Raw genomic sequence first — 13,391 nt, 5'->3', positions numbered from 1 at the left:
ATAAATACATTAAAAAGGGAAATATATTTTTTCTTTAATCTGTGTCAGTTGTATTCATCTTGGTGGTTACTAATTTGTGTGACTTGTGAATATGATTTTGAGGTTGATTATGTCTTTTTAATAGACTGCCTTCTCATCTCAAAAGGCAAGTGGAGAAGTGAACACTACTACAATCTGACTTGAGTGCTATCAATTTGACACATTTCATAAGATGGCTTCTAACATAGAATCAGGTTTTCTTATAATGCACAGTAAGAGCAAATAAATGTTAAAACTGTGCATCATCTTGAAATGTCACATATTTTGATTGCTGCTTTCTCCTTGCCCCTCATTTTGAGAAAGCAGGTGTGAAGGAAACAGGACTAACAAGAGTTATTGTCATCATCACTCTGGTACATTACCTGTATGCTCTATTCCATTCTCTTTCTTTTTGCTTGTCTCTTGTGTTATATTCAAAGTGGGGGTTCACTGGATACTAATAATAAATATAATTAAGAACATCACAACTGCAGGAGCAAGAGAACTGACATGCAGTTACTATTTCCATGGAATTTTTTCCAAAGACAATTTCTCACAGGGATGGGCAATTGTTCAGAGTTTCTCTTTAAAAATTTTATATATATATATATATATATATATATATATAATGGCAGATAATGCCAATAGGGAATAACTATCATTACAGCTAAAATAAAATGAAACTCCAGGCACAGTGTATGTTCTCCAGCAAGTCTTGCAGTTAAAAGTTCTAATGCACTCATACTCTACTAGACTCCCAAATGCCTATAAGGACTACCTAAAAGGACAAAACAAAATTTTGAAGGCCTATTTATCTAACACCTTTGATCTATTACATCATGAAGCCCGAAGCCCAGAAGAAAGCCTGAAGACTCCCTGAGAAAATGCCTTACTATATAGGGTATTCTGAACCCAAAGAAAACACAGCAGCTATTCCCACAACACAAACCATCCCTTAGTGAAAGGATAAACGGGTGCTGCTGACTATTTTTGGAAATCAGTAAGACTACTTGAGTGCTAAAAATCAAGCATGTGCTCACATGCTTTACTAGATGCAATCCCAGAGGGACCAGCACTTTACAGAGTGCTCAGTCCCTCCTTGGCTAATATGTGCTGAGCCATCATTTTTATCATTATTGATCACAAAGTCCACCAAAATGTGGATGCTTCTTAGCTAGTAATGAGTATTTCCATATGCAGGTATCTATCTATTGTAATATCAAAATAGAGTGAATTAGAGCTGCATATGTTTAGGCCAAAGATAGAATTCACTAGGAAAGTATTCTGTGCCACTTCAAATATGTCACACATGTAACATGGCTGTTTATTTAACTTTTGAGAATAGTCACAGATTCCAAGAAAAGAATCCTCAAAAAACAAAGTTTAAGGTAAGACCCTCAGCTGCTATAAATCACCATGACTCCACTGAAGTCAAAAGCATGCCTATTCACAATACTTGAAGAACTTAACCTTGGAGATTGCTTTTTATTTCCCCTCCCAATATCTGTAATATCAAAGACGGTGCAAAGATCGTCTAGTGACTTCAGTAAATTAGAGTGTGGAGAAATGCAGCTCTTCTCCACTGTTAAGGGGAGAGGGAGAGTTATTCCTCCTCTCCCTGGTTCACAAAGGCTCCAGTAAGCAGGAAATTTTGATGTGTGAGCAGGAAAAGTTTATGCTCCTGTGAGGAACTGCTACGAAGACCATCAAGAGACAGGAAAGAAGTATCCCACCAATAAGTGTGATTATCACCTACTGACTTGTCTCCCTCTCCACCATCGCCACTTCCTCCTCAGCAGGGAGAAGTCCTTTTACTAGCACCCACATTTTATTGGATAGCTGTGGGCCAACCTGGAAGCCAAATTGTCTTTAGAAACATCTTTTCTCACTGAGTCCCATCACCCCAGGAGGTTGCCATTCTGTACCACTAGATGATGTGGTACCTTGGATTGGGCCCTCCGCAGTTTGATCTACTTTAAGAACTGATTCTAGGACAGACAACACCTGGAAAGTTCTGCATCATAATTTAGATGCCTAAGGATAATAAAACTTGGTGTCAATACCTGCACCTGGAATTTTTATTTTGCTGCTAATTTACATTTTCCCTGGAATTGGAAGACTCATTTGAAATCTCTCCTTAACTGTAAAATACTTCACTTTATATATATATATAATCCATGTCTTTTGGAGTACAGGCCAACGCTATGAAGAGATTGTGCCTTTTGCTAACATTTGGTACACCTACCAGATGGCACAAAAAAGAGCAATTTTCAAAATCCACTAAATGGTACCTAATACACTGAGGAGTATAGGATAATTGTAATTATAGGAAAGGTGAATTAACTTACAAAGTAAAAATATTTCAGAACTAACCAGATCCCAAAATCCAATTACCAAATCTAAATGAAATTAGCATTGTGGTAAGGAAAATAGGAAGCAACACCACTAAGTTTCTCTTCGCTTGTAAGTACATTTCCATATACACATTTTTCTGTGTTGTTTTTCTATTTGCGTTTCCTGGAATTATATCTGCCATCATTTCCTCCAAAGCTAGGATAACCAGAATTTCTTTCTTTTAACATGTCAGTATTCTTACAAGAACCTTTACCAATTTCTGTACCTTCCAAGGTGATATCTTTGCCCCCTGCCCTTTTTTGCTGCCTCAGCTGAGGCAGATTTCTTCACTTCTTACCTCTGATATTGTTCACCAGCTTGAAGAAAATCTCTTCTCCTATTTACCACCCTGTGTTCTTTCATCTCGCATGCTAGCTGGCTCCAGTGGGTCTTCTTACTTGCTCTAAATCTTCTTCCAGCCTCATTAGTCCTCCTCTCCGCCCTTGATCTTCATCTCTTTCACCTTTGTGATCGTCTTTTGTGTGTTTTCTGATATCTCTGACTTCCAGAAAACCTTTTCCCTTAGCGCTACAGTACTTTTGCTTTCTTCTGTGACCATCTCTACATGATCCTCTAACCCTACTGTACTTCTTGTTATTGCTGTAAACCTGTTCACCTTGTACTTTGCTTGCAGATCTGCCTCCATCAGCTTCTGAAGGATCAGGCTATTTCTTTTGTCGTCTCCTGATCAAGATGTTCTATCTTTTTTCCTTCAGCTCCATGAGGCATTCTCCTTTGTTTGTTCTTGTACACCCTCTCTGGCACATTGATCCCAGAGCTTTACTAAGATAGAATTGATCATATTTCTCTCTTCCTATTTGTTCATATCTTAGTGGCCAGCCTTTCCTGCCTTTTCTTACCAGTTGTTTTTGCCGTGTGCAGGTAAGCTATTGTTCTTGTAATTACTTTTCAAGTCACCAAATGACATATAGAGAATGGTAGTGTTGTGTTAAATTGCCTTATACACTGAGTACATTGCCTAGCATTTAAGAAATAAATTCACCCACCACAGCTTCCTATTCAAGGTCACCTGAAATTCCTTACAGATAATGAAAAAGGGAAAGGTATTTTACAATAGCATTTCTGAGTTCATTTTACTTCTGTTAATACATTGAGAAATCTAGCTACTTGGAAATAATTTCAGCTTATTATTTCTTTCCATTTGTTGACTGCCAGGGAGAACATTCCATGTTGGCAGCTTTGGAAAGAGAAAAGTTCCGTTTGTGCACAGAAGAGATACAGCATGACACCAGCTATGCAGGATTCCCCACACTGTCCCAGCAATGTAGAGAAAGAGAGAGAGACAGACAGACAGAAAGATACCCCTCTACTTTAACAGCCCTGTCTTGTGAGCGGTTTAGTTCATGTGACAGTCCCTATCACACATACACTGTTACACCATCAACTTCCCATTACAATAACCATACCCATGCTTCTGTCACCATCTCTTTTCTCCATTACAATCATGCCAAACTGCCTCCAAACCCTCTATCTCCCCCTTCCCCTTCACACCCCCGTGCCCTCCACTCCCTTTCCCAGTCTTTAGTCCTTAGTCTGTGTCCTCTTCGTCATCCTCTTCTTTTCCCATCATCCTTGTCACTCACCCTCTCTTCATCGCTGCTCTCATCTGCTTCCTCCTCATTGTCATCATCATCATCATTGTCCTCTCTGGGGATCTTATTCCTGAACAGTCTGTGCCAATCTTGATGTTTTCCATATGATTCCCAAGATCTTCTGCCAACTTCTTGTAGTACCTCTGCATCTCAGTCCCATTTTGACACCATCCTCAACTAAGAGGTTTGTGCGCTTGTACATTTTTTATTTGCAAATATAATATATATATATCTACCAAAACTGTCCTGTGGCTGCTATGGCTCACTTGAGAGTCCTAAACACATTATTGATATTACATCATACACATTCCCATCATAATTTCCACATCAAGCACCTGCACACCCATGTGTCCATGCACCCATGTGACCATCACCATCGTCCTTGCCTGTTACAAAGACAAGCAACCTTTCCCTATACCCCAACTTTACCCAGTTCTCCCTCCCTGTTCCTCCACCCCCTACCCCTGTCTATTTCTTTCCCAGTTTTTTCAGTTGTCACCGTCATCATCATTGCTTTCTTTTCTCATCATCTCTGCTGCCTTCATGATAGTCGCTCTCTTCAGGAGGGCCACCCCTGAACAGTCTATGCCAGTCCGTCCTTTTCCAGATGACCCCCACCATCTCCTCTCTGATATCGACCACCTCTTGTAGTACCCTTGTATCTCATTCAGTCCTATTTTAACACAGGCATCTATTGAAAGGACTGTGTGCCCATATACGGGCAGGTTCCTAGTCTTCCACAAGGTATTTCTAAGGCAGGAAATGAATTGGTTGAAATAGGCCATCGGGGTCCCCTTTTGCTTGAATAGGCAGACAAACAGTGCCACTTCTCTGGTCAGGGTTGTGATTCCTATCACCATCTTGAGGAATATAAACATTTTCCTCCACACCCCTTTGGCAAAAGAAGAGTATCACAGGAGGTAGTCGATCGCCTCTGCTTTCCGTTGGCAGGTCTCCCTGGGGCAGTATGGTTGGTTTCTCTGTCCCTCTGTGTAATGCTTTGCCTACACCAAGAGCATGCAGTGGGCTACTTCCCAGTTCACATCTCTGTGCACTTTCTGCAGGTCCTTGTGGAAGATCCCCTCCCACACTGCCTGGCAGCCATCTTCAGGGAGGAGGTCCACAGTTGATACCACATCCTGTTTCCAGACCACCTCCTGCATTTTGCCTTCGTTAAGGTCATTGGGTCTTCTTTCTGTAGTTTGCACTTGCTACAAAACTGCTCCAGTGGTTCCCAAGTAGCTAAGATTGTAACAGCATGTGTATCCTTCCTCCATCCCTGCAATGGTCCTACATGGACACTCCCTCCAACTTGACTGCTGTACCATGCGCTGCACAGCCCCAGCCTCACCCTGAGCGCTGCACACAATGGTGTGCTGCACCACACTGTCCCCTAAGGCAAGCACAAAACACAGAAGTCAGAAGAGGGAGGGGGTGCCCACAGACTCCAGCTGCTGTTGCAGCCAGAGCAATAAGGAGAGGAGCGACTGGATGGAACCCTGGGCCACATCCAGATGAATGCAGATGTTTTGTTCCCTGGGGACACGAAGCAGTGGCACACCTTGTTCTGCTGCTACTTGTCCTCAGGGAATAGCCATGCCATGCACCCACTGGCACACAGCAGGTTACCCCAGGTGGCATAGGGGAGGCTGGGGCCAGCAACTATGCTGGCCCCAGCAGCCTTACCTGAGGTTCTGGGGACCGGGGAAGCTGCAGCCATGGCACTCCTGCAGCTGGGAGCCTGGCCAGCAGCTGGAGCATGGCTCCAGTGGGCCAGGCTCCAGTTCTGGGCGGTGCACACTGCAACCACCTCACTTTTTTTCTGCACAGGGTTTTTTTGACCTCGGGACCACCTGGGGTAATTAGAACAACCCATGCTGCAAGGCAGCAGCACAGGAAATGCTTGAATGTACAGTATGTGGAACCACAGATGAGTCTGCAGCACCACATACTGCACGGCTCTTCTTGTCTGGACACAGCCCTGGAGGCCATAACTTAACCCCGCATGGGCTGCAAGCAGTCTGCAGGCCACCAATTGGGCAGCCCTGATCTAAATGACATGTCATTACTTACTAAGGCCTCAGCCATATCCAACTCCCACTAGTTCTGAAGTTCTTCCGGGCTACCACGTGCTACAGAAGGAAAATGAGGAAAATAATTAAAGGGGAAAATGATATTATTCATTTCATTTATTTTAAATCTATTGCAAGTGAGCAGGAGAAATTAGGGTAGTATAAATGTTTTATAATCTTACAGGCCATGCATTTGTGACCAGAGGTGATACAGGTATTGTTTTTTAAATTTGCCATCTCGAAAGCTATCTAACTAGTTAGCTCTAGTTTTCTTTACCAGGGCCTTTAAATAGAAAATATGTATAGAGTTTGGGAAAAATTCCTTTAGATTTAGTAAATTCATTTGTATCTAGTGTTTGCTGACATGATCTTTACTGTACAGATTAGAATATATTAGGATGTATGATGTTTGTATCTGTAGCAAGGTCTCATTTCTTACACAACTCCTGCCCTGTTCCCTACCCAAATTCTAATTAATAGGGATTCCATATTTTCACACAGCTTGGCAGTTTGATTATTTAAGTGCTTATTCACAATGTACTAAAGACCCTAATCACCCCTTCAAAGCACATGACTCTATATAAGGCCTCCAATGTCTGAAATACATAAGGATCATCATCATCATCATAATAGCACGACAGCTGTGCTTCCTACAAGCCAGAAAAGTTAGTCCTGTATACAACAGACACACCTCAGCCACTGTCTGCCATCTGCCTAGTTAGTGGGTAGACAGCCACAGTAGACAGAAACAGCTGCTCCTGACAATGTGAAAAGCATCAGTACTTCCTTAAAGCCTTTGGCAATGTGGATAAACAATTTCAGTGAAAAGAATATTTAAAATTGCAGCAAATTTTCACTGCAACTGCTATTATGCATCACACCACAACAAAGTGATTATACTCAATAGAATGGATTTTGTTCAGCAACTGTAACAGTTTTACACAGTTTTACAGAATACCAGTTAACAAGGCTAAAAGACCATTGTCCTGGACAAAGAGCTGTCAGTGCATACTAAAATAATTACTGAAGTCTTTTATTCCATTTGATGTATTTTAAGTAAAAAAGGGGCTTTTTTCACTCTCATAACTGAGTTACTTGAACTATATTCTACACTTCTTATTCAGGTAATTTGTGGAAGAGCAGGATTCCCAAGCAAATCTCAAATACTAAAAAGCACTGTCTATGTCAAAACTGTTGAGTGTGAACATATCAATTTCAATGAATAATTTGTTCAAGAAATGCCACCTTTTTATCCCAATAGTCTAAAACTGACTAATAAAATTCATATATAATTAGCCATCCAGAGGCACTTTGAATGTAAGGAGTGGTGTTTGGAGGGTGAAATGTGACCTGGCAGTACCAGTTGTATTCCCCAGCATTTGGTACGGGACACCAGCCGTTGGCCAGAGGGTGATTTTCATTCATATCATAGAGAACAGATCAACACATTGTTAGAGTGCAATGCATGGAGTGAATTAGGAAAGATTTTGGCAAGAGAGAAAACATTGGATTTTACTTTACATTTTTTAAATTTAAACTTAGAAGTATTAAAAATACAAAGACATTTAGCGTTCATTGCAATTTGGAAGTTTCTCGTTACAGTATTTAGTATCTGATTTGGCCACTACTTTTTAAAATAAAAACAGACACGGACAGATTTTTTTCTAGCATATAGGGTTCAACTGAGCCTTTAGTTAAGGCTGAGTGGTTATATTTAAGACTCTCCTTACCTGTCTATAAGTGGAGTAATAACAAGCCAAGGAATGTTTCCAAGATATTCACAGGAATATTGAAATTGAGCATCACAGATATTTACAGATCATTTCCTCTGGTCTGTATCCCATCTGTGGTGTAGCTGTGTCACCCAGGTGAATGCTTGTGCACTGGAGATCTTGACGGTAAACAAAAGGTTTAAATAAACCACATAGCCATGTAGCAGTCCTTTTTCCATAATGAGTTATCTCAGGGGCTTCTCCCTTTCCAAGCCTTAAGCCTGATTAGGAAGGTGTTGCAGAATTTTTTGTTCCTTCTTCTTACACAAATCTATTGGATTCAACTATCCACATACGTCTAGGAACCTACCAAATTCATGATTGTGTGGTTTTCATGGAAACTGCAAACCTGAGTGGGCTCTGCAAAATAATGGCTTCCGCAAAAAACATGGGCTCGACAATTTTGGTGGGTTCACTGCATTAAAAAAACAACTTACTGAAAATTAAAATGCTGGCTGGCTCCCCAGAGGGAGCCAGCAGTCTTCATGGTGTTGCAGTCTAGTCATGCAGCCCATTGGGGGGGTAGGTGGGGAGAAGTAGAGGGGGTTAGCCAGCATGAATTTCTCCTGGCATGAAGGGCTACTAGCATGATACCTGCTGCCCTTTGCCACTGATTGGCTGAGATGGCTGCCTGTTATGCAGCACCACCCCTCTCTGCCAATTAAGTGGCAAGGAGTAGGGCTGCATGACTGACTGCCCTTGCAACAAATCAGCAACAAAGGATGGAACCACAGAATAGATCAATCCAAGGCATGGGAGGTGGGAGCTGCACTCAGCCGACAGAGATGGCAGCTGATCCCAGAATCTGCCTGCAAAATTAATCAGTCTCCTCCTTGAGTCAGGTAGACCCCCTACATACATATCCCATGTAGTACATAGGTTGGTTTAAGATGCTGCTAAATATGATGACCCTGTCCTTCTTAACATCATTTCACAGGAGATGGCTTTCTTTACATCCCATTTGCAATGTCTTCTATTGACATAAGTCAGAGAGAGTGCTACTTCTAAAAAAGAGCTCTCAACTATTTGGCCATTTGTGGAGAATACAGGCTCAAGCCTTCATTCTAGCCCAGAATTCTCTGTGCCTCATATGATCAAGCCAAATACTTTCTTGCAGCTGATGTCCATGAAAATTCTTGGATAATAGCTTATATCAATTGTTCAGTTGAATCACTTTTTGCATTTCCAGAGAAAGACTACAGTATTCCCATGAAGTCTTTGTGCCACCTGTTTCAGCTGGCCTTATTCTGCTAGTAGGATAGCAACTGGGTCAAATTCTGCCTAGCCTATGCCATCAGCAACCTCAGTGATGTCAGGATGAAATTCTGTGCTCCACATCATATGCTCTGAAAAGCACATCTTCTTAGGGTTGCCTGATTTCATGACAAGATTGTAAACTCATTACTGCCTTAAAGCAGCATAAAATGGTTAATTTAAATAATTGCTTATTAGCATTGTGAGCCAAACCAGAACCAAGCCATCAGCCTAAGTAGAGGTTGCTGCAGGTTCACACTATTCTCATCAGGTGCTCTACCTAGAAGATTAGCAGACTGTACAGAAACTCTCTGTAATCCATTAAGTGAGGGGAAGGCATGGGAGAGAGGGGAAAGATAGGTCAGATTCCACATATCCACTGTAGCAAGCCATGGACCAGGGAGCAGTCCCTCCACATCCCACAATGGGAATTTCCACGTTAGGGCTAAGTACAGACAGTCAAAAATGCCAAGACTGAATTGATTCAGTCTTTGGAGGCTAGTCTAAGATGCAGAGATTTAATTGGCAAACAACTGGACACACATTTACTGTTGATTCAGAAAATGTAGCCACATGCTTGTAGTGGCTCAGGCCAGCATCCAGGGGAGCACTAAAGCACAGATCTCTGGCACATAGCTGTGTGTTCTGGGATTTGCAGTCCAGAAGCAGGATTCTGCAGGGTTGCTCATCATTTTCTCTTCCTGCCTCCAGGAGACTTTGAGATTTGTAGTCCACAGTCACAGCCAGCAGTACCTTTCAGTATGTTTAGTACAGCAAGGCAGCTCTCTACTCAGGGGAAGTGGGGAAAGGGGGTTTAACTTCCCTCCCTGGCCCCAAACCCCAGCCAGGGATTGCTCCTGTCCCAACCTTTCTCTGCTGAAGCAGACAGCGCAGCCCATCCCAGGGCTGGAAAGCATGCTGGGGTGCTGGGGAACTCTGATTTAACTTAAACCAGGAAGGGGTCTGGGATAGAAGCTTCATAAACTAGTTTGACCCAAATCAGTTTGACCCCAAACTACCCAGGTTTACCTTAAACTAGTTTCAGTCATTTTGAAACTGCTTTATGTACACTGAACTTCTGTTCTGTTACAGATTTAAACCAGTTTTGGATGACTTAAACCACTTTATGTGTAACTTCTGTTCCTAGCCAAACAGATTCTCTTGTTTGAAGATGGAGTTCCATATTATTGTACACAAGGGGGCCCCAAACATTTAGAATCCGGCGTGCTAAGAGTTATCCACTCCACCACAGAATAGGTAGGAAAATAAAAGCTGCTTGTGCACAACAATAAAATACTATCTGAAAATATAATACAACCAGTATATTTTATTCTATGCATCCAAACTTTCAAGTTATTGGTAATAAATGTACATTTTTATACTTAATTGAGAACAGACCAGTAATGGGAGGAAAATTAATGAGAAACCTGCTGTCATGTTACAGCATACATTTTTAACAGACATCTTTAAACATTTTGACAAAATATCCATATATTTTTAAATGGTAATTATTTAACTGGTAAATGTAATTATCTAACTCTTAAGCAAAAAATATAAAAGGGCAAAAATGGATTGAATCAAAATATTCTGTCATCGGCATACATAAGCAACCAGAAATATCTTTTCAACAAATGAAATTATTCTTTATTTTATGCTTTTAAAAATGCATTAGTGTAATTGCACTGCAACAAATTACCTTCTGTGCTATAAGCTTGGCTACAACATCCCTAGCATGTACATCAATTGTGCATATTGTCATGATGTTCTGATGATCACCAGGGGTGAGTTCCCCTAACAGCATGTTTATAAGGGCATTAAGCTGAGCAATCTACAAAATAATTATATTTCAATGGAGATATTACATTGCAGGGAAAAACTATTATATGTCAAGTGCAAAATGGAGCAGTTTTAGTACCAAGACACATTTATTGGTGCTTTTAATCAAGGCAAATAACTTTGCAATGGTATTGTTTTCTTACTATTTTAATTTGCTTCTTTAATAACAAAAATACATTTTTCAGCTAGTGGCCCCTACTTCAATTCCAAACAGATAACATGGGTTTACAATTTCATTTTAAAATATAATAATGCACTTTGAAAATGAAGTTATTAGGTGTTTAAAGTACAACACAAACAATATACAGGATATGGATGTTCATTCCCAAGTGAGTAATATACATTTTTTTATTACAGTTGATATAAAACATTAAGTGTTTTTGACCTTGATTGCCTGGGATGTTGGCTGTGTGCCAGAGGAATGTGGAAAAGGTAGCTGATCTGGCCACAGGAAGATCCCTCTTGTATATATGGACATCCACATCCACAATGTGTCTTCTGCCATTCCCTGGATATTGGCGTACAGGGTATACCGGCATACCTCGTTTTATTGCGCTTCGCTTTATTGCGCTTCGCAGATATTGCGTTTTTTACAAATTGAAAGTTTGTGGCAACCCTACGTCAAGCAAGTCTATCGGCGCCATTTTTCCATCAGCATTTGCTCACTTCGTGTCTCTGTGTCACATTTTGGTAATTCTCGCAATATTTCAAACTTTTTCATTATTATTATATTTGTTATGGTGATCTGTGATCTTTGATGTTACTATTGTAATTGTTTTGGGGCGCCACGAACCGCACCCATATAAGACGGCGAACTTAATCGATAAATGTTGTGTGTGTTCTGACTGCTCCACCAACCAGCTGTTCCCCCGTCTCTCTCCCTCTCCTCGGGCCTCCCTATTCCCCGAGACACAACAATATTGAAATTAGGCCAATTAATAACCCTACAATGGCCTCTAAGTGTTCAAGTAAAAGGAAGAGTCGCACGTCTCTCACTTTAAATCAAAAGCTAGAAATGATTAAGCTTAGTGAGGAAGGCATGTCGAAAGCCAAGATAGCCAAAAGCTAGGCCTCTTGCACCAAACAGTTAGCTAAGCTGTGAATGCAAAGGAGAAGTTCTTGAAGGAAATTAAAACTGCTACTCCAGTGAACACACGAATGATAAGAAAGTGAAACAGCCTTATTGCTGATTATGGAGAAAGTTTTAGTGGTCTGGATAGAAGATCAAACCAGCCACAACATTCCCTTAAGCCAAAGCCTAATCCAGAGCAAGGCCCTTACTCTCTTCAATTCTGTAAAGGCTGAGAGAGGTGAGGAAGCTGCAGAAGAAAAGTTTGAAGCTACCAGAGGTTGGTTCATGAGGTTTAAGGAAAGAAGCCGTCTCCATAACATAAAAGTGCAAGGTGAAGCAGCAAGTGCTGATGTAGAAGCTGCAGCAAGTTATCCAGAAGATCTAGCTAAGATAACTGATGAAGGTGGCTACACTAAACAACAGATTTTCAATGTAGATGAAACAGCCTTATATTGGAAGAAGATACCATCTAGGACTTTCACAGCTAGAGAGGAGAAGTCAATGCCTGGCTTCAAAGCTTCAAAGGACAGGCTGACTCTCTTGTTAGGGGCTAATGCAGCTGGTGACTTTAAGTTGAAGCCAATGCTCATTTACCATTCTGAAAATCCTAGGGCCTTTAAGAATTATGCTAAATCTACTCTGCCTGTGCTCTATAAATGGAACAACAAAGCCTGGATGACAGCACATCTGTTTACAACATGGTTTACTGAATATTTTAAGCCCACTGTTGAGACCTACTGCTCAGAAAAAAAGATTCCTTTCAAAATATTACTGCTCATTGACAATGCACCTGGTCACCCAAGAGCTCTGATGGAGATGTACAACAAGATTAATGTTGTTTTCATGCCTGCTAACATAACATCCATTCTGCAGCCCATGGATCAAGGAGTAATTTCGACTTGCAAGTCTTATTATTTAAGAAATACATTTCATAAGGCTATAGCTGCCATAGATAGTGATTCCTCTGATGGATCTGGGCAAAGTAAATTGAAAACCTTCTCGAAAGGATTCACCATTCTAGATGCCATTAAGAACATTCGTGATTCATGGGAGGAGGTCAAAATATCAACATTAACAGGAGTTTGGAAGAAGTTGATTCCAACCCTCATGGATGACTTTGAGGGGTTCAAGACTTCAGTGGAGGAAGTAACTGCAGATGTGGTGGAAATAGCAAGAGAACTAGAATTAGAAGTGGAGCCTGAAGATGTGACTGAATTGCTGCAATCTCATGATAAAACTTTAACGGATGAGGAGTTGCTTCTTATGGATGAGCAAAGAAAGTGGTTTATTGAGATGGAATCTACTCCTGGTGAAGATGCCGTGAACATTGTTGAAATGACAACAAAGGATTTAGAATATT

The 13,391-nt window shown here is 41.0% G+C and overlaps 1 pseudogene; it reads right to left on the bottom strand.

The window, feature by feature from the left end:
• Positions 1-13,391, bottom strand: part of LOC149867458 (dynein axonemal heavy chain 11-like) — a 291,701-nt pseudogene that overhangs the window by 240,444 nt on the left and 37,866 nt on the right.

This window comes from Crocodylus siamensis, chromosome 4 (assembly GCF_052110815.1).
Source record: "Crocodylus siamensis isolate JL-2025a chromosome 4, ASM5211081v1, whole genome shotgun sequence".
Taxonomy (NCBI): domain Eukaryota; kingdom Metazoa; phylum Chordata; order Crocodylia; family Crocodylidae; genus Crocodylus; species Crocodylus siamensis.
The sequence above is the reverse complement of the archived record's forward strand: the minus strand, read 5'-3'. Positions and strand labels throughout refer to the sequence as shown.